The sequence below is a fragment of the Saccopteryx bilineata genome, chromosome 6, assembly GCF_036850765.1.
Source record: "Saccopteryx bilineata isolate mSacBil1 chromosome 6, mSacBil1_pri_phased_curated, whole genome shotgun sequence".
Classification (NCBI taxonomy): domain Eukaryota; kingdom Metazoa; phylum Chordata; class Mammalia; order Chiroptera; family Emballonuridae; genus Saccopteryx; species Saccopteryx bilineata.
The window spans coordinates 93,965,901-93,987,041 of NC_089495.1; the positions used below are offsets into that span (position 1 = coordinate 93,965,901).

The 21,141-nt window shown below is 36.9% G+C and overlaps 1 non-coding gene across 1 annotated transcript; it reads right to left on the reverse strand.

Moving 5' to 3' along the window:
* Positions 1 to 19,429: 19,429 nt before the first annotated feature.
* On the reverse strand, positions 19,430 to 19,639 carry LOC136309681 (small nucleolar RNA U3). The gene has a single exon (XR_010726356.1). It is a non-coding gene; the product is annotated as a small nucleolar RNA U3 (small nucleolar RNA).
* Between the last annotated feature and the right edge of the window lie 1,502 nt (positions 19,640 to 21,141).

Here is a 21,141-nt window from a genome sequence, read left to right on the forward strand (position 1 = left end):
TTTTACATGTGAACACATCTTTACTTTCTAGTGCTCCAAGTTCTCTAGACTCATTTTATATTCTCCCTGCCCCAGCCCCATAATCAGTGACTTCTCCACGAATTACTGGTTTCTTTAGTCAATACATACTCCATAATGAAGCTATTTCAAAACTTACTAAAATGTAAAGGTATTTCCTCTGTAGATTTACAAATGCTTATCTATCACCTTGTATTTATCTGGCATTGACTCATACATGATTTAATTCTTTAACTATTTTCTGAAAGTTGTTTCTTCAGCTAGCTTTCTAGATTTATTTGAATACTTGCACCTCTTTACGCATGTCTTAGTCACTATGAACTCATAGAGAGGCTGTATTAGGCAGTTCTAAAGTTAGGTTCTCTTTAAATCTTATAGTTTCAACTATTTTACTCTCTAAGCATACATAGTTCTCTCAGGTGGCTTATTGGGAAGACATTATTTCTGTAAATATTTTTGTTTTCACAACTTTTAGGATGAATATATAATAAAGGCAAATAAAATTAGTTTATGATTAATGCATGTTCTGTGGCCTCAATATTTGATGGCAGAGAAGAAAATCGAGCCTCTCGATTGGATGCTACTGTTCATTATGACTCAGGTTATTTGTCTTGAATTTCATTTCAAGACTGCAACAGGAAGTCTGAAGCAATGCATGTAAATGATGCAAACTGATTAGCTAGAGGAGAGTTCAGTGAACAGCCTCACACTCTAGAAATTAATGTCCACACATTAATAGTGAAATTCTTCCTCTGTAGGTTAGAGCAGAGTTAAAAAGACAACATTATTAAATTTACATTTTATGAAATATCAAGAATTTTTTTCTGTCAATATTACCAATCCTCTGAGTAATTATACCTTGTATCTGCCTCACAGAATTACCTATTTATTTATGTCTGTAGAAGTTTATTATTTGTCTTTAGAAATAATCAAGATGAAGTTATTATGGCTAGTTATATGTAAAAGTCAAGTAGAATTTATTTGTTATAAACTTTTGTAAAAGCTACCAAATTTACCATGTGCAAATGAAAGGAAATCATACCATCTATCTCACGCAATATATATGTATAATGTGTGCTGAAAATATCCACTATATTTTTCCATGTCCCAAAATGCACATATAGATTTCAATCACAAGCATTAATTTCTATATGTGACAGTGCAAATGTTGGTTTGTGGCATTCAAAAACAATATTTATTTTTAGAGAATAGCAAAAGCATTCTTGGAAAAAAGAAATCCTCAGAGAAAAACACAAACTGCCATACAGTTCTGAAAATATTTTGGGAGGTGCAGGCACATTGATTCTTTTTTTTTTCTTTCCTGAGTGAGAGTAGGGGAGATACAGAGTCAGACTCCTGCATGCGCCTGAACTGGGATCCACCTGGCAACCCCTGTCTGGGCTTTGCCTGTCTGGGGTCACTGGTAACTGCCTGAAGTGGAGGCTCCATGGAGCTATTCTAGCACCCGGGGGTTATGTACCTGAATCAATCAAGTCATAGCTGTGGGAAAAAAGAGAAAGAGAGAGAGAGAGAGAGAGAGAGAGACTGAGAGAAGGTAGAAGAGGAGGGTGAAGGGAGAGGGGTGAAGCAGATGGTCTCTTTTCCTGCGTGCGACTTAACCAGGAATCAAACCTGGGACTTTCACACACTGGGTTGACTAATGCTGAGCCAACTGGCCAGGGTCCACATGGACTATTAAATCCAATCCACTGGCCCAGTTGAAGAACCCTGATATAAGTGTACTCATGGTCAGTTGGTCAGTTTTTTTTCTCCTTCTGAAGCCCTTATAAGCAGCACTAATGCAAACTATTTTCTAGCAATCAATGTCCTCACACATGTGATTTCATGAAGCTCTGAGAATTGATCTGTGATACACAGCAGGCTGAAACAAGAGAAGCCTGCTTCCATCCTAGCTCTCAGAGTCTTTTGAAAACACTGTAATTTGTATGACTTTACAATTACTGAGGTGCCGAATCCCTACTAAGGTTTTATGTTGATGATTTGTCTGTGAAACTGGGATTCGATTAGTTGCTCAATAAAGGATATTTTCTGTATGCAGACCTCAGGCTGAAATAAACCTGAACAGGATCTCTACATAGCCAAAACTCAGCTTTCTAGGCCTAGCTTATTTTAAAACAAATGATACAATAGTACAGAAGTGTTAAAGAGAAAGATGATGGGATATGTTTGCAAAACATTACCAATAGGCCTGGCATTGTCTGTAGTCCATTCTCTTTTCCCTATCTGACTTAGGACCACTTGCCTAATGATTTGATTACCCTCTGTGTAAACATTATACTGAGCAGATTAGCTGAATTGTAGCAACTTCTTTAGAATAAGTATCCAGTACATGTTGCATGTGAGCTTTGCCAATGGCAGGCTTAGTTCAGAAAGACAGTTTTCCCCTCTGTCCTCGTGTACAAATTTTAGAGATTAGATTTAATAGAGCTAGTAAACCTCAAACATTGTTAGTAGGACCAACACTCCTAAGATCTAGGAGAAAAAGTTGGTTCCTAGGCAACCAGTCCCAGTTGAAAAGTAAGTGGTGTCCTTGGGATAAAGTTTACTTGTCCAGATGCTGGTACCCATGGCTTCTATGACATATAATATAATAAATTTTTTTTTTAGATTTTATTTATTCATTATAGAGAGGAGAGAGAGAGAGAGAGAGAGAGAGAGAGAGAAGGGGGGAGGAGCAGGAAGCATCAACTCCCATATGCGCCTTGACCAGGCTAGCCCAGGGTTTCGAACCGGCAACCTCAGTGTTTCCAGGTTGACACTTTATCCACTGCGCCACCACAGGTCAGGCTTGACATATAATATATATGTGAGCTTGTCTGTCTAAGAATAATGAAGCAATGTTGGAGCCATTTTCATTTTTCCAATAACAAAATAGCTTGGAAATATTTCTAGCATTTGTGGTACCTAAACTGTTTCTGTTTCACAATAACCTAAAACAATTGGAAAAACATCGTTAAATATCAATGTAAAAAGTTAAAAAAAAAAGAACTGCATAGGATTTTCAAAGTAACTAGGCACACTTTCAAAGTAAGAAATTTAAGAAACAGAGTCTGAACAAGAAAGACGTTTCAAGATGTAGTGACTAGCTACCATTTTAGGAGAAGAAAAAGCAGAGTGAACCCAGAGTTCCCTTCAAACTTCAGTTCACCCCAGGGAAGAGTACGTGAAGTGTAATCCATGGCCTCCTACTGGGATTTCCTCTGTGCAGTTTAATTTCCATATATAAGAATTTTATATTATCCTTTGTGCTCTGACTTCAAGTTTTGGGTGAGCACACTCTGTGTGTCATTCTTAGTGTTAGCTGACTTGTTTCTCATGTACCTAACAGCCACTGCATTAAAAGAAACCTTGATTGAATTGTAAACGAGCTTTTATAGCTTTTTACTACACAAGTTTTAACTAAGGCAGAAACTCTGTAGTATGTGAGCACTTGATTTTAAATAGCCTTTCCCACAGGAAATTCTGGAATGAAAAAGCCAAGAGCAGCTTTAGAGGCAAAGAGGGAATATCTGGCCCTCATCAAAGACTGACAGGGACTTTGAGGTCAGAGCGTGATTAGATAGGTTGGTCATCTTGAACAGTGTCACATTTATCATTTTCTGTCCCTTCTAATGGGAATTAAGCATTGGAAAAGATATAAATCTCTGTTTAGAAAATTCTTATCATCACTGAGGTGGTCAAAGTATTTACATGTCTTGTAAAATATATGATTTTTGATTTGAAATATATATACATATACACAGTATAAAATGAAGAGACTAAGCTTAGTTTTTATTATTAAGTTTATTAATCTTTGTTTGCATAATTAAGTTGATTCTCAATAATAATCATCATGGGCTTGTTTTAACAAAATAGTTTTAAGTAGTTATAGTTAGATGATCCATTTCTCATCACTATATTTTGACAAGATCCATGCTCTGCTTCAGGGATAAAGTTAAATCAGTGTGTGTGTCCCTCTCTTTGTCTCTGCCTCTGTCTTTCACAAACACTCACACCACATTTCAAAGAAATCTTGAATAGTTGCATCTGCCTTTATTTCCCTGTCATTAACTTCTGACAATTTCCCAAATTCCAAATAATCTGTGTACAGGCTTTTATCAAAAGCTGGCTAGGTTTCTTTCTCAGCTATGTAGAGACCCAACAGGGTTTCCCTATCACTAAGCAACTCATGGAGGATATTAATGAGTGTGAAGTGTTGCACAGATGCCATCAAACAAAATGACCAGAAAGCAAGAAACAATAGAAATGATGGAAAGGAAATAGCCAAGGACAATACTTACTTAGACAAATGAGGAGGCTAAAAGTCACAGGCAGGAAAACAGATGAGTAGGCAGAGAAAGGAACAAATGAACGATAATACAAAACACACATGCCACGGAAGCATGTCTAAGATAATAGCGGCCAGCTGTATATTTTGAAGACACAAGAGGAGAGAATTTTACACAAAATTTTGAAATAGCTTCAAAATGATTGCAATAAGCACAACGTTCAGAAATAGATTTGTTATCATCATTATCACCAATAGCAAACACTTAAGGAAGAACATTATATATTGGATACTATTGTGTTTATGGTTTTAAGATGCAGTTGCCTCCACCTCCTTCAACAAAAACATATGACCCAGCTTAGCAAACAACAGTGAGTTGTATGCTGATTTAACATGCTGAGCAGGGAAGCTAAAACAGTTCCTAACTCAGATGGAAACAAAAGCAAAACTCCAGTTTCACAAATGTCTATGTGTGTTTGAAAGCACTTGGGTAAAAACTCAAGAGAAAAACGGGCTCTCCATCATTAGAAGCTTATAATTATCAACTGAAAAAATCCTTGGCAGAGAAGTCACAGGCATTTAAAAATAATAATGATATTAACTTTAACATTGTGATTAGAGCAGCTGAGCTTCAAGTGCTCTGCAATTTGAGGAGTCTAATACTGCATGTGAGGAATACTTGTCATTTTTGTAAATATCACCAAATGATAAGCACTATGATAGGTCATTTACATGCATTTCATCATTTAATATTGCAGCACTTTTTCCAGGTAGATATTTTTAATCTTTATGTCGCCAAAGCAGATGTGGCTGAGCTCAGAGTAATCAAAGTATTTGCTTAAGTGAACTAATAGTCATTGTCAGAGCCAGCTGTTCTCTGGTCTTCTGTAGTATATTTAGCTCATGGCACAGTTTTGTACCCTGTGTGGGTGAGTGTTTATCTTTTGGGCTTTTGACACTACTTCCCACTGCTGAACCTTCAGATTTTCAAAATGTTCAAAATGTTTCAAAATCCTTTACAACTTTATACCTTTGAATCATACATTCATCTGGGTGTTGGGAACTGTATGGCCAGTAGTTATGGCCATCACAGCCAGGCAGGAGTAGATTCCCATTAGATTCGAACAAATGGTAAAGAAACTGGACCCCCAAACTGGTGGGCCATTCCTTTATTCTAGCCTGGCACGGGTAGATGAGTAAAAGCACACAGGGTTCCAAAACCCACTCATTCAGTGCTCCCAAAGCTACTGACTCATCCAGGCTTTCCTAGAATCAAAGCCCCCCCCCCCACCAGCTCAGTCACCTCTGCTTCCCCAGCTGCACACCTTTTCCTTCATCTCTGCAGAAACTGGCTTCTCCTTCAGCACTCTGCCACCTTGGCTTTCTCTTCCCCTCCTTCCTCCTTCTTCACAAACTTTTCTTAGCATGAAAACCCCTCCTCCAGCACACATTAGCATAACAAACTCCTTCCCAAGCTGGAAGGTCATTAGCAGTTTCACCTGGGCAGTGGCCATTTTTAACAATAAAAGTGAGCGAATTCAAATAACAGAAGTTTTACAAACTTATTTGCCTAATGGTAACCAAGTTTACCTGCACACGTTAATTTGTTAGAAATTTTCATTCAATTAACACGGTCTGCACACTTCTCTTTCTTCCTTGAAATGTTGTATTCCGGCTAAATTTAATTACATCCCCCTTAATCAACTGGGTTCGCTGACCACACAGAATGATCTTCTGGAAACAGTGTGTTTTTACAGTTGCTTTTCCACAGATTATAATATTTCCTTTTTATAGTTCTTCCATTAACATCTATATGTGACCATTGTTGTTCCTTCCATAGTCATTGTATTTCCATTGCTTTATTACTTCAAAAAAAAAAAAAGAGACAAAATACCGTACAAGATCTGTGAGAAGTTTTGGAAAGTGACATTAGTCACTGCTATGAACTAGGAAATTCTTTTTACAGGTTTAACGTGATAGGATCAGAAGGTGCAAGTGAAATGATTACCTCATTTGGGATTATCTGGTGGGAACTGTAGACTATTTTATAGCACATTCTTATTCTGTAATCTTTAATGGCAAAATCTTGTTTATCAGGAAGAACTCTGTGAGCAGCTGCAAACAATTTGCCTTTATTGATTTTACTGCTAAGTCTGACTGACTGCTTCACCCTGGCTTCAAACTGCCTTGTCTGGACCACGCCCCCTCTCTTAAGTGTTTCCCATCTATTGAACTAGAAGTCATTCCCCACCTCTTCCATCTCAATCAAAAGCCTAGTGACCAATTAATTACTCACTTGCTTTACCAAGAGCCATCTTGCCTGTAGTTGCGATAGGTAGAATAGGATTGAATGTGAGCTTTATTTAGTTTTGAATTTAAATAAAAAATGGATGAATTCTTAAAGAAGACAAAGGGAGGGAAGGTGGAAGGGGATTAGGGAGAAAGAGAGAGTGAGAATAAATTAAAACATATTGTGGGGGAGCTGTTTAGGCTTGCTCGCAGGTTTACCATCTGCAAGCCCTTTGCTTGATTGGTGCACGCAGGGGTCCCCAAACTTTTTACACAGGGGGCCAGTTCACTGTCCCTCAGATCATTGGAGGGCCACCATATACAGTGCTCCTCTCACTGACCACCAGTGAAAGAGGTGCCCCTTTCTGGAAGTGCGGCGGGAGCTGTATAAATAGTTTCAGGGGGCCACATGCGGCCTGCTGCCACCATGAGGCATGGTTTTCCTTTCTTGTTTGCCCTTACTGCAAAGAGCAGATTGTCCTTTATCAGCTCTTTCCCTTTTGTTGTTTATTTGCTCGCCTGTCTTTGCGAACCTCCAATAAATGGGTGTGGCCAACCCTTTCTGGCTCTGCAGTTCCTCTAACATCAGCCTGAATCCAATGTGAAGCTACCTGGCCTCGGTCACCAGCATTACACATATCCACCAATTTTAATGTATAATTAAAATGTGTAGTTATTTGTATTTTGATTATAAAACAAACCAATTGAAAAGATAATTTTTGAGACAATCAGAAAAATTTGAAAATTGACTCTGATAATATTGAGGCATTATTGTTAGTGTTTTAGCTGTGAGAATAGTATTTAGAGTATATTATCTTTTAAGAGTCCTAATCATTTAGACATGTATTTTGAAATATTTATAGATTGACTAATAGGAAGACAGAAATTAATTTTCTAATAATCCACTATTGGAGAGAGAAAAATTTAGGGAGTTGGGTATAGAATCATGAAATCATTTATTATATACTATTTTCTCTATATTTTTAAATGTTCTTCAAATTTTCAGTATTGAAAAGGTATGAAAACTTAAATCCAGGACTTTGCAGTCAATTCAGTAACAATGTAAAATACTAATGATGAGAATAGCTGATATTTTTTTAACACTAAGCATGTGCTATACTAAGTTGTTTGGATACATTATCTTATTTAACCCTATAACAACACTGCGAGGTATATATATATCAATATTCTCATTTTATAAATGACGAGATTGTAGTTTTGTGGTAGGCAGTTAGACAGTCATGAGCAGAGCAAGGACGATGGGCCAGACACAAAGGGGCACCAAGGAGGAGAGCCCCAGGGGCCTAGCAACGGGCCAGACTGGGAGAGCAAGGACCTCATCCCCCAAGATGACCTTTCCTCTCTTAGCTGGTCATGGAGTTTAGACTCCTTGATTTCATATTACTGGTCATGCAATTCAGACCCTCCCCTGACCTTTCTACCCCTGGCATATTGATTTTAGACCCCATTAGATGAGGAATCAATAAGAAAACCAGAAAATGGTGCTTAAGCAGTAACCGCTAGAGATAACATCTAGGCCTCAGTCATGTTTCAGCTCCACACCCAGAAAAACAGCAAAAACAGACTGAGGAAAGCCACAGCTGACCTCAGAACCAGCTGAATTAACTAATGAGCCCCTGCTCTGGTGCTGACCAATATCGAAAAACACAGCCTTAAAAGAACACACTTGGAAATGTGCTGAATATTGTATTGAAATCCTCCTCTGGGTCCTCCCCTAAAATTTTCACTCTTAAATTCCCTTAGGACAGAGGTCCGAGCAGGAGTAAGCCATACCTTTTCCTTGCCCCCTCCTCCTCCTTCTCTTCTGCCCTCCAGATGCGTTTTCCTTGCCCTTCTTTTTTCCTAGGCTAAGGGACCCCACGAGACTTGCAACTAGGGGAGTAGTACGCAGCAGCATCTAGTCCCTGGTTAACATTTGAACCTCTCTCCAAGGTCCCATTTCTTCTAATTTTCTTTCTGTATGGCCAGTAAATTCTTCCTTTACTTGCTGCATTTTGTCTCTTGATTGAATTCTTTCTCTCAAGCAAGATAAGAATGGAGGTTTTCTCACTGTCCCTGTAATAGTTTAAATAATTTAAATAATTTTCCTAAAGTTAATAAGTTAGTAACCTGACAAGTACCAGAGCTAGAATTTTATACTACCTTCCTTCTATAATTGTTATATTTAGGGTATAAAATCTTTTATTATTGTTTGGATCCGTCTTCTATTTTCCATTTATTTTATAATCAATATTAATAAGGAGGTATTCAAGGAGATACTTTATGAACCAGTTCTCTATTAAGTTACCTTGGTTGATAATTAAAACTTTATTTTTAAAATACATAAAATGGACATCTCAAGTTTGCTTGCTTTCAGTTTTTAATTACTAAAGATTTTTTGCATTATAATTTACCACTTAAAATTTTTCATAAATTTTGCCATTTCTTATGAATCATATAATTATCTGATATGAACTGATTGGATTGTTTCCACTTGATTCTTCCTTAGCATTCTTTTATTAAAGAAAACGCAACTCAAAAAAGCAAATCACATTGACTATTGAATTGCTTTCATCATAGAAAATTCTTCCTTTACCTACAGAATTGATCAAAACATTATGAGCCTCAGTTTTCTCATCTAAGCAAGAATAAAATTGACTTTTAAAAGACTTAATTCACAATGGAGAAACATATATCCTTGATGTTCCTCAAACTTTCCAAGCATAATGACAAATCAAGGATTTTTCACACTTGCTGCTACTTTTTTTCATCACTCAGTTCTATATAATATCCGTATTTCTCCTTTCCTTCAGATTTCTATTCAGTCTTCTGTTATTAGAGAAGACTCATTTAAATACTCGATATAAAAACAATATATCTATTCTTTGTCTCCTTATCAAGTAAAACTTTTTTTTTCTTCCCAAGCCTATTGTTATAGGGGAGAAGTCAGAGGTCAGACTGAACTCAACTCCTCTGAAACAGAAGACAGGATTCTTAAACACTAGAGTGAGGATACAATCTTGATCCTTCATGTTGACTAATTTGCCTTACCCAAAGGAAAAGTAAACTACTGATACCTTTATGACCTGAGATAGTTTTGCAGCTGGGAGCAAGGCATCCTCTAAAGTTAGACCCCCTACCCTCCCATAGAAACAGAGCACTGGTGCTACTACAGATCTTGATGTTCACAATTTTAAAGATGGCCTCCAGACCTTGAGAAAGACATTTTAGGTTGTAGTAAAATTAAGAAGAGACTTTTTACAAGATGTATATCTTGAAGGGACAGAAAAAAGAATTTACAATGATCAGTGATCTAAAGTAAATGATCTAAGCAAAATGAGTTGGGAATAGGAGGGCAAGCTAGAATTAGTCAACAACCTGCCTAAAGTTTAACCAAGCTGCATGAAACATCTTGGTTAACTCATATTAAGTCAAGGGAAAAGAAAACCTTGGGCTTTTCTTTGTATATGTTTAACATATTTAATAAACATATCCTACAATCTTCTATAGCCCTTTGCAACATTTTTTTGGAATCAAGAGAGCTGTTTACCATTTTTTTTAATTAGTGTTCCACCTTATACACAAATGCTCAAAATTTGAATGTTCTTTTTTTTAGACAGAGACAGAGTCAGAGAGAGTGACAGACAGACAAGAAGAGAGAGATGAGAAGCATCAATTTTTTGTTGCAGCTCCTTAGTTGTTCATTGATTGCTTTCTCATATGTTCCTTATTGGAGGGGCTACAGCAGAGCTAGTGACTTCTTAATCAAGCCAGAGACCTTGGGCTTCAAACCAGTGACCTTTGGGCTCAAGCCAGCGATCATGGGGTCATGTCTATGATCCCATGCTCAAGCCAGTGACCCCACGCTCAAGCTGGTAAGCCCAAACTCAAGCCACATGAGTGCAGTTTGGGGTTTTGAACCTGGGTCCTCTGCATCCCAGTCCCATGGTCTACCCACTGCACCACCATCTGGATCTGGCATTTTGAACATTCTTTAAAAGTTATATATATCAAACTATTATAATACTGAGGCTTGGAATGACCCAATATTTGGAAAAAAAAAAAGAAAAGAAAAGAAAGAAAATACTTATTCCTATATTATTTTCCCGAAAATAATTATTTCTATTAGACATGGATCATATTTAGCTTTCATGTTTTTATCATTTTTTGAATTGTTCTTAATTTTTTATTGTCAAGTTTTATGTTTTAAGGTAGCTCTCTGCTCTAACTAAGAAATTTTGATTTGTTTAAAAATGTTTCTTTTTACTGTATTCACACTAAAAAGAATATATTTTGAATAATCTTATATTTTCTATACAATTACATAATTGGCATTTCTATTTAAAAATATCAACAAAACGCCTGACCTGTGGTGGCGCAGTGGATAAAGCATCGACCTGCAAATGCTGAGGTCGCCGGTTCAAAACCCTGGGCTTGCCTGGTCAAGGCACATATGGGAGTTGATGCTTCCAGCTCCTCCCCCCTGTCTCTCTCTCCTTTATCTCTCTCCTTTCTCTCTCTCTTTCTCTCCTCTCTAAAATGAATAAATAAAAAATAAATAAAAATTAAAAAAATATCAACAAACTAGAATTTCTCTGAGAATTTGCATTTGCTTAGAAAGTTCTTTTATAATGAAACACATTTTTATTTTATTTTTATTTTTTATTTTTATTTTTTTTCCACAGAGACAGAGAGAGAGTCAGAGAGAGGGACAGATAGGGACAGGCAGACAGGAATGGAAAGACATGAGAAGCATCAATCATTAGTTTTTCGTTGTGACACCTTAGTTGTTCATTGATTGCCTTCTCATATCTGCCCTGACCGTGGGGCCACAGCAGACCTAAGTAACCCCTTGTTCAAGCCAGTGACCTTGGGTCCAAGATGGTAAGCTTTGTTCAAACTAGATGAGCCCGCACTCAAGCTGGCGACCTTGGGGTCTGGAACCTGGGTCCTCCACATCCCAGCCTGACGCTCTATCTACTGGCCACTGCCTGGTCAAGCATAATGAAGCACATTTTTAGATCATCATGCCTTTCAAAAATAAAACCCACTAATACAGGAGGATAAGATACTTTGTAAACATTCACTATATTAGAAAAGAATGTAGTTATCTTTTCATGTTCTTTATTCTCTAATTCTCCTATAACCCTTAATATTCAGATGCCTAAGGATACCTGACTAGTTATTACTGGAGCTAGAAATGAAATTTTTTCATTAAGTTACTATTTTATGTGTGTGTTATGACCTGCTTGCCTGCTCGTCATGCTCTTGTTTATAACATTTGTTAACTTTTTTAAAAGGACTTTATTGATTTTAGAGAGGAGAGAGAGAGAAAGAGAGAGAGAGAGAGAGAGAGAGAGAGAAGGGAGGAGCAGGCAGCTTCAACTCCCATATGTGCCTTGACCGGGCCAGCCCAGGGTTTTGAACCAGCGACCTCAGCATTCCAGGTTGCTTTATCCATTGCGCCACCACAGGTCAGGCCATACATTTGTTAACTTTAATGTAGGTCTCTATATTTACTCAAGTATTATAAATGATTGTATGACCCAGGCTGCAAGAAATATTTTGCATCTATATAATTATATTTCTTGGAAGTGTTCAACAACAAAACTTTAAGTGATGCTTAAAGTCTATCTATTAGAGCAATAAACAGAGTGACTATTCCCATAAAGTATGTATAATCTGGTTTGGAGAACATGTTAACCAGATATATATGTTAATTGAGTAAAAAAAAGAAATAAGTTATAGGAATATATTTTCTTGTGAAATACTCTAGTATATTCATTTGCCCCAGGTCCTTTTTTGCTGGGTGACCACAGGTTTTGTATAAGCTGTGAAACAAAACATATTATTTCCTGGTTCATGATACTGATCTTCACATTTTCCATGTAAAAGATGATGTTTCTATCCATGACTAAAACATTTCAAAGGAACTAATGGAAGTGAAAGTTTTGATCAAGACTTTTAGATGTAGGCCCCGGCCAGTTGGCTCAGTGGTAGAGCGTTGTCCTGGCGTGCAGGAGTCCCAGGTTTGATTCCCGGCCAGGGCACACAGGGGAAGTGCCCATCTGCTTCTCCACCCCTCTCCCTCTCCTTCCTCTCTGTCTCTCTCTTCCCCTCCCGCAGCCGAGGTTCCATTGAAGCAAAGCCAGGTGCTGAGGATGGCTCTGTGGCCTCTGCCTCAGGCACTAAAATGGCTCTGGTTGCAAAAGAGCGACGCCCCAGATGGGCAGAGCATCGCCCCCTAGTGGGCATGCCGGTTGGATCCTGGTCAGGCGCATGCAGGAGTCTGTCTGACTGCCTGCCCGTTTCCAACTTCAAAAAAAAAAAAGACTTATAGATGTAGAAGAAGGGCCTGACCTGTGGTGGCGCAGTGGATAAAGTGTCAACCTGGAAATGCTGAGGTCGCCGGTTCGAGACCCTGGGCTTGCCTGGTCAAGGCACATATGGGAGTTGATGCTTCCTGCTCCTCCCCCCTTCTCTCTCTCCTCTCTCTCTCTTCCCCTCTCTCTCTCCTTTCTAAAATGAATTTAAAAAAATTAAAAAAAAAAGATGTAGAAGAAGGAACAATTTTCCTTTGATGAATCACAGCTGGAGAGAACACAGAACTTACAGAAGAGAGAAAAGATGCTGAATCTACTATGACGTGCTCTTTGACAGGATTATAAGCATTATGTTACCCAAAGAATCTGAAATTTCAGAAGTTTTTCATTTAGAAATTTTGGTGTTTCAGCACTTTTAGACTTCACATCACTATTTTGAAGTATTTACTAAGCTTTAGGGATTGCCAACATTTGGGCCTAAAAGTCTGGGCATTAACCTCCTAAGTGAATATTGACCATATAGACCAGGCTGTCAACTGAATGGAATGGGTAGGACAATTATTTCTATGTTATTGAAGACTTCTTGGTAAGAATTGTGATGTGCTATGAATCTGAGAACCTGTTGTGGATGTGCTGCAGAATGAGGATGCCAACAAAACAAAACAAAAAGATGTGCATTTTCAAGGAACAAGGGCAAGGAATAGTACAATATACACTGTGTCCGTAAAGTCATGGTGCACTTTTGACCGGTCACAGGAAAGCAACAAAAGACAATAGAAATGTGAAATCTGCAGCAAATAAAAGGAAAACTCTCCCAGTTTCATACCTGTTCAGTGCAGTTCGATGTGGGCTCAACACACAGATTTTTTAGGGCTCCTTAGGTAGCTATCTTGTATAGCCTCTACAGACTCGTCACTGACTGATGGCCTACCAGAACAGGGTTTCTCCACCAAACTGCTGGTTTCCTTCAACTGCTTATCCCACCGAGTAATGTCATTCTTATGTGGTGGTGCTTGATTATAAACGCGCTGATACTCACGTTGGACTTTGGTCACGGATTCGAAGTTAGCGAGCCACAGAACACACTGAACTTTCCTCTGTACCATCCACATCTTGATTGGCATGGCCGTGGGCTGCTCCGCTGTATACACGGTGTTATGTCATCATCTGCGCATGTGCACATACTGCCACATCATCCTACAGAAACTGGGAGAGTTTTCCTTTTATTTGGTGCAGATTTCACATTTCTGTGATCTTTTGTTGCTTTCCTGTGACCGGTCAAAAGTGCACCATGACATTACGGACACACTGTATTAAACTCTCTGTGAACATCACTCTACAATAAGAACCTGTATTAGGTAAATTCTAAAGATAAACAACAGGACTTACTATGAAGAAGAAACAATGTTATTAGGATATGGTAGTTGGAGATTTTAAGAGAACCTATGGCAATTAAATTTTGTTGCTTTTTCTTTTTTTACCAGCCATGAATCATTAACTATGATTAAAGGTAGGTGAGAGATCTACAAAGCCAAAACACACTTACTACCAAGTGAAAGTATCATACTAAGTTAGCTCACATGTACAGAAACACCTTTTGACACTCAGGCACAAAGCAGGCTTTCAAAGCCTTTCTTGTAAACTTGATGAAGTCCAGAAACTGTCTTTTAGACAATAAAATAAAATACCTTTCACAGATATTCATTGGAAGCAGATAAACTGATATTCTAGCTGTAACATCAACCAAATATTCAGTGAGAATCAAAGGAGATACCGTGCTCTAATTGAGCAGGACATAGAACTGAACTAGAGAGTCTTAGAGTGGGATTTAGAGGGCTGTTCCAAAGAGTGTTGGTTGATTGTGCTCACCAGATTCTTATAGAACAATCATTTAATTGTGATAGTGCCTACAAAATATGTCTAGCTAATTTTACAAATTTGAATGCTGATCATTTTATTAGGGCAAAATTATTTCATTTTTTATTGAATTTATTGGGTTGGCATTGGTTAATTAAATATATAGGTTTCAAGTGTACACTTCTACCATATATCTGTATATTACATTGTATGTTTGCCACCCAAAGTCAAATCTTCCACCACCATATACTTGACTCCTTTTACCCTTGGACACCCGCTAGCCCCCTTTCCTCTGGTAACCACCATACTGTTGTCTGTGTCTATGAGTTTTTGTTTGTTTGTTTGTCTTGTTTTTTAATTTGTTACTTTCAGTTTTATACCCTACATATGAGTGAAATTATATGATCTTTACTGAAAAACTATTTCTAACATTTTTATGCTAATTAGCAAACTCTTCATGGAAATATAATTAGGGCCAGTTAAAGAAATTGCAGTGGTCATTTCTAGAGTACAGATGGTTGGTTAATGTTTTTTAAAAGTAAACTAACCATACCTAAAGCGTTCATTCTATATTAGAGTCCTTCAACGTAAACGAACCTTACTTAATACATGTAGATTCAAGTTCATATCCACTCATACTTAATATTAAATTTTGTTGAAAACTGAAAAATTATTGGCCATCTAACAGGTAGTTTATCATTTAAAGCGCAAGATTAGGTAGTTCTTCTGGAGTCATGAAAAATGCAGCAGAATTCTATTGCCAATGGTATTATTCCCTTATTTCTGCTATGACGGTATAAGGCCTGTTCACATTATTTTAATCAATGAAGGTACCAGACTGGAAGGAGTTGTCTGTTGTCATACATTACAAAAACTAGAGTCTACTGCTCTTTTAATGGTGGTTATGGGAAAGACCAAATAATAATTCAAATCAACATTTAGTCAGACTTTGAATGAAAGAGTTTTTCCTCCTATATTTCTCATTCAAAAGCATATCTATAGATGCTGACATTTTCTGTCTCTACCTTTGAACTCTTAATATTTTCCTGGGTTGCACTATGGATACAGTGTATAAAAGAGGTGTTTAAATGTGGTGTGCTCATAAGTTATAACAAAAATAAAGTAAATAACACCTGCAATACTAAGAAAAAAAATTGAGAATTGGAAGAAGTTTAGAATTATGGGGAAACTCCATTTTTAAATCAAGATACCTGGGTTTAAACCCCAGCTTTGTCACATAGTAACTACATGAACTTAGACAAGTTTTTCAACACCACAGAGGTGGTTAATTCATTCATAAAATGTGGACAGTGATATGTTATAGAGGACCATTATTTAAATAAGACTACAAATAGCTAATGTAGAGCAAAGAATCCAGTAGAGAAATATCAGTTTTTGTTGATGTTAATATTCTCATGGTAGAAGTATTATCAATCTGGTCTCCACATTCCTGAATGATGAATGATTAATTCAAATTAATTATTTTAAAGCATTGTAGCACTTCCTGAATAACCACAGTCTGCCAGTTACATATGTGTATTTTTCTCTCCAGATTTTTTTTATTTAAAAATTTGAAAAATAATTAAATTCTTTCCAAGATTCCTTTTGCTAATAAAACCCATTAGAATTGTGAGTTTGAGATGGAGAATAAAATCAAGGCAATAGGAAAATAATTATTATTATGGATAACAGATATTATAATACCTCTTTATTTAAAAAATTGACTTAAATATAAATCTGGTCATCATTGAATGCTTTCAAATGTGTTATCCATTGTTACTGTATTATTTCTATTTTTTGGTTGAGTTTAACACAGAATAGTCTGTTACATATAGGTATTTTCACATGCATAAAAGTTGGATGACAGAAACTGTACTATGAGACATATTGTGTTGTTTTGTTAATGAGCGCCATTCTGACTGGTGTGAGGAGATATCTCATTGTGGTTTTAATTTGCATTTCTCTAATGATTAGTGATGTTAAACATTTTTTCATCTGCCTATTGGCCATCTGTATGTTCTCTTTGGAGAAGTGTCTATTAATTTATTTTGCCCATTTATTGATTGGATTGTTTATTTTCCTGGTGTTGAGTTTTACAAGTTCTTTATAAATTTTGGTTCTTAACCCCTTATCAGATGTATTGTCAAATATGTTCTCCCATTGTGTGGTTTATCTTTTTATTTTGTTCATATTGTCTTTAGCTGTGCAAAAGCTTTTTAGTTTGATATAGACCCATTTGTTCATTCTGTCCTTTATTTCACTTGCCCATGGAGATAAATCAGCAAATATATTGCTGCAAGAGATGCCGATGAGCTTACTGCCTATGTTTTTTTTTCTAAGATGCTTATGGTTTCATGACTTACATTTAAGTCTTTTACCCATATTGAGTTTATTTTTGTGAATGGTGTAAGTTGGTGGTCTAGTTTTATTTTTTGCAGGTAACTGTCCAATTTTCCCAACACCATTTGTTAAAGGGACTGTCTTTGCTCAATTGTATGCTCTTACCTCCTTATCAATTGTCCATAAAGATGTGTGTTTATTTCTGGGTTCTCTGTTTTGTTCCATTGATCTATATGCTTGTTCTTATGCCAGTACCATGCTGTTTTGAGTACACTGGCCTTGTAGCATAACTTGATATCAGGAAGTGTGATTTCACCCACTTTTTCAAAATTGCTGAGGCTATTCGTGTTTTGGCGAGGATGTGGAGAAAAGGGAACTCTCCTCCACTGCTGGTGGGAATGCAGACTGGTGCAGCCACTGTGGAAAACAGTATGGAGATTCCTCAAAAAATTAAAAATGGAACTGCCTTTTGACTCAGCCATTCTGCTTTTAGGAATATACTTAAGAACACCAAATCATTGATTCAAAAGAAGAAATGCACCCCCATGTTTATGGCAGCATTATTTACACTAGTCAAGATCTGGAAACAGCCCAAGTGCCCGTCAGTGGACGAATGGATTAAAAAGCAGTGGTACACAATGCAATACTATGGGGCCATGAAAAAGAAAGAAATCTTACCTTTCGTGACAACATAGATGGACCTGGAAACTATTATGTTAAGTGAAATAAGCCAGGCAGAGAAAGAAAAATATCATATGACCTCATTGTAAGGTCAGTGGATAATGGGGGATGAACTCAGACCCACGGACTTTGGCTAGGACTGCCCACAACCAAGTGCGCCAAAAGGAGGCTTCACAGGAACCGTTTGGAAAAAAGCGACCGTCTGCCAGCCAGTGGGATTTCACCACGTTATGTTAGCTCGACTTCCCTAGAGGGACCCCTTTAACTATCTCCCACGCGGTTTAATCCTTGCGACTTCCCTGGCCTCCATCTTACTTCGGGGCCAGGGAACTTTGCTGGGCTGGATGCGCGCTCTGTACTCAATAAAACCTTTTGCTATTCCACACTTTGTGGCTCTGGCCTCTTCCTTCCTTCTCAGCAGGGAAAAATACCTTACACTCACTCATTTGAGGAATCCAATGAACAATGTGAACTGAGGAACAGAAAAGAGGCAGAGACGGATGAAAGGGACCAAAGGGAAAGTGGACAGAAGGAAGGAGATGAGAGGATGGGATCAGAGAAGGGAAAGAGATTGGTGAAATTATATATACATAACCCAGCATTATAGAGAGTGGAAAAGCAAATCCTGGAGGGAAGGGGGGAGGGTGTTCGGGGGAGGGGGCAAAGGAGATGTTGAGGGAAACACAGGGATGGGGGGATATATTTGGTGGGACAATTGAATCTATGTAAATACAATAAATTTAAATAAATTTTAAAAAGATATATTGTGGTAAAGCAAAATAAAAATATGCTTCTGGTTCATCTGTTTTTAAATGATGCTTAGCATCATCAATGTAAATCACTGAATTAGTAGAAAGGCTATAAGAAGTAAAGTATTATATGTGCTTATTAGGTAGAGCCAAATGAATAAAGTAATGAAATGAAAAATTACAAAACTTGAGAACTAACTGTTTAAGTGTCATTCTGCCTTATCCATGGCCTATGAATAGAGGAATTCTAATGCCCCATTTAAACATTATGCTTCCTTAGTTAAAAGTAGAGAATACACAGCTAACTTTATAAAATTTATATGATTTCCTAACTATCTTTGAGAATTAACCTTTTGTTCAGAGACATTTAGAGAGGAAAAGAAGGAGTAGAGAGAAAAATCAGATGTAGAGCAGAGAATATTTGGTAATTTCCCATGTATTTTTTACTAAATATAAATTTACTAAAGGCATGTTGTACCATAAAATTCAGGTTTGAAAGATTAAAGTTACTATTTTTTTTATGATCTAAGTCTATAATAAGTTTTGTGGGCTACCTCCAATTGTACAGAAATGATTATGCAATTGAGGAAGAATGGCCTATAATCTCATGGGGGCATATCAGAATCACCTGAAGAAACCTTTCCAATTACAGACTTCCACTTAACAGATTTTAATATGTTTACCTTTCCATATTAATCAGAAAGAATCACAGTTTCATGAACCATTCTATTGGTGATGTATTGTATGACTTAGACATGTTGGATCAATAACAACAAAAACATCATAATTCTTGAAAGACTGATTAACTCAATCCCTCAATCATGATGGAAATATTTTCAAGATATTATGAATTATATTTAGCTATTTATTTTATGTGATTTTTTTCCACTCAGACTGCCTCCTCTCTCTCTTACTCTCCCAAAGGAAAGAGAAGGACAATCATCAGTGCCAAAAGGCTGTTGCACAAGGAACACCAAGAGCCAGTTCACACTCAGGAGAGAACACTGCACTCCTCGTGGTTTCGAGGGCTCTACACAATCAGAGAAACCTCTCTAGTAACGAACCAAAGAAAAGATCCTTCAAAGTATAGTCTTTTTTGTTATCTGATTTTAAGAAGAAATATTCTTTATCATAATGTCCATAAACAAACATTGTTTAACATTTTTCTCAATTTACCTTTATTGTTCAATCTGCAGGTTAATTCAAGCAAGTCAGTTAATTATGAAAATGCCCAAGATGGCAAGAGGGAAAATGAAGAGTCTAATTAATATAGGCACTCTGAAAACTGTGAGTGAATATAAGGGCCCTGAATGGAAAAAATCATAAATTATTTAGAAGAATGTCAAGCAACACAGATAAGTAGGATAAAATATAGAAACATAGTTTTGTTCCTGTTTTCCATCTCTTAATTTGGTGTATTATTGCCTTTATTATTTAAAAGGTAAAGGACCATCAACTGCATGCCAGCAAAAAGCCAAGTAAATTTTCATACGGTGTTTCAATTTGGGTGTGATAAGACCCCTTGTTTAGGTACACTAATCACCCTAAGTTATCTCTCCACCTCCACATGTCAAGGGACAAATAGATAAGCAGAATCCAGGGAGCAACTAGTGAAGTGATGAGGTTTCCTTAAGGGAAGGTTGTAGAAATGGACAAAACACATCTGTAATAGAAATGACCTTCCACTTTTAGGAGAGTTTCATCATGGTCATAGTTTCATGCTTTAGTTTGGCTAGAGCAGGGGTCGGGAACCTATGGCTCGCAAGCCAGATGTGGTTCTTTGGATGGCTGCATCTGGCTCACAGAAAAATCTTTAATAAAAAAAATAATAACGTTAAAATATAAAACATTCTCATGTATTACAATCCATTCATTTCCTACTGCTCATGTTCATGGTTGCAGGTGGCTGGAGCCAATCAAAGCTGTCCTCCGGGACAACACCAAATTTTTATTGGATAATGCGTAACATACACTGGTCGTTGTATAGCTCTCATGGAATTACATTTTAAAACATGTGGCGTTCATGGCTCTTTCATCCAAAAAGGTTCCCGACCCCTGGGCTAGAGGTTAGAGGACATAGTTATTTAATGAAATCCTAATACTGTCAAGGTATTATTTGAATGTGATTAACATCTAACATCAGTTGACTTTAAGTAAAAGTTATAATCTATTATAAAATGTGAACAAAAAATTAATTAATTAATAATTTCCTCAAGAAACTAGAAGAAAAATCAGTATTAACTTAAGGATGAAAGGAAGAAATTGGTACAGTAAACTGCAAAAATTAATACATTGGAAAAAGGCAAAAGTTAGAATGCAGATAATTTCAAGGGGTTGTGCCTGAAAAATGTAACAATAAAATACATTATTAGCCACTGATTCATGACAAAAAGTAAAAAAAAAAGGCAAACGTACAAATCTGAAAATAAAATTGACAAATAACTACAAATGCAAAGGAGATTAAATAAATTCTAAGAGAATGCTATATTCAATTCTATACCAAAAGAGCTGAAAACTTGAACTTCGATGAAGCAGAACTTTTTTTACATATTAGCTATTATTGCTAAGAATAAGAAATTTAATAAAACTCCCCTCT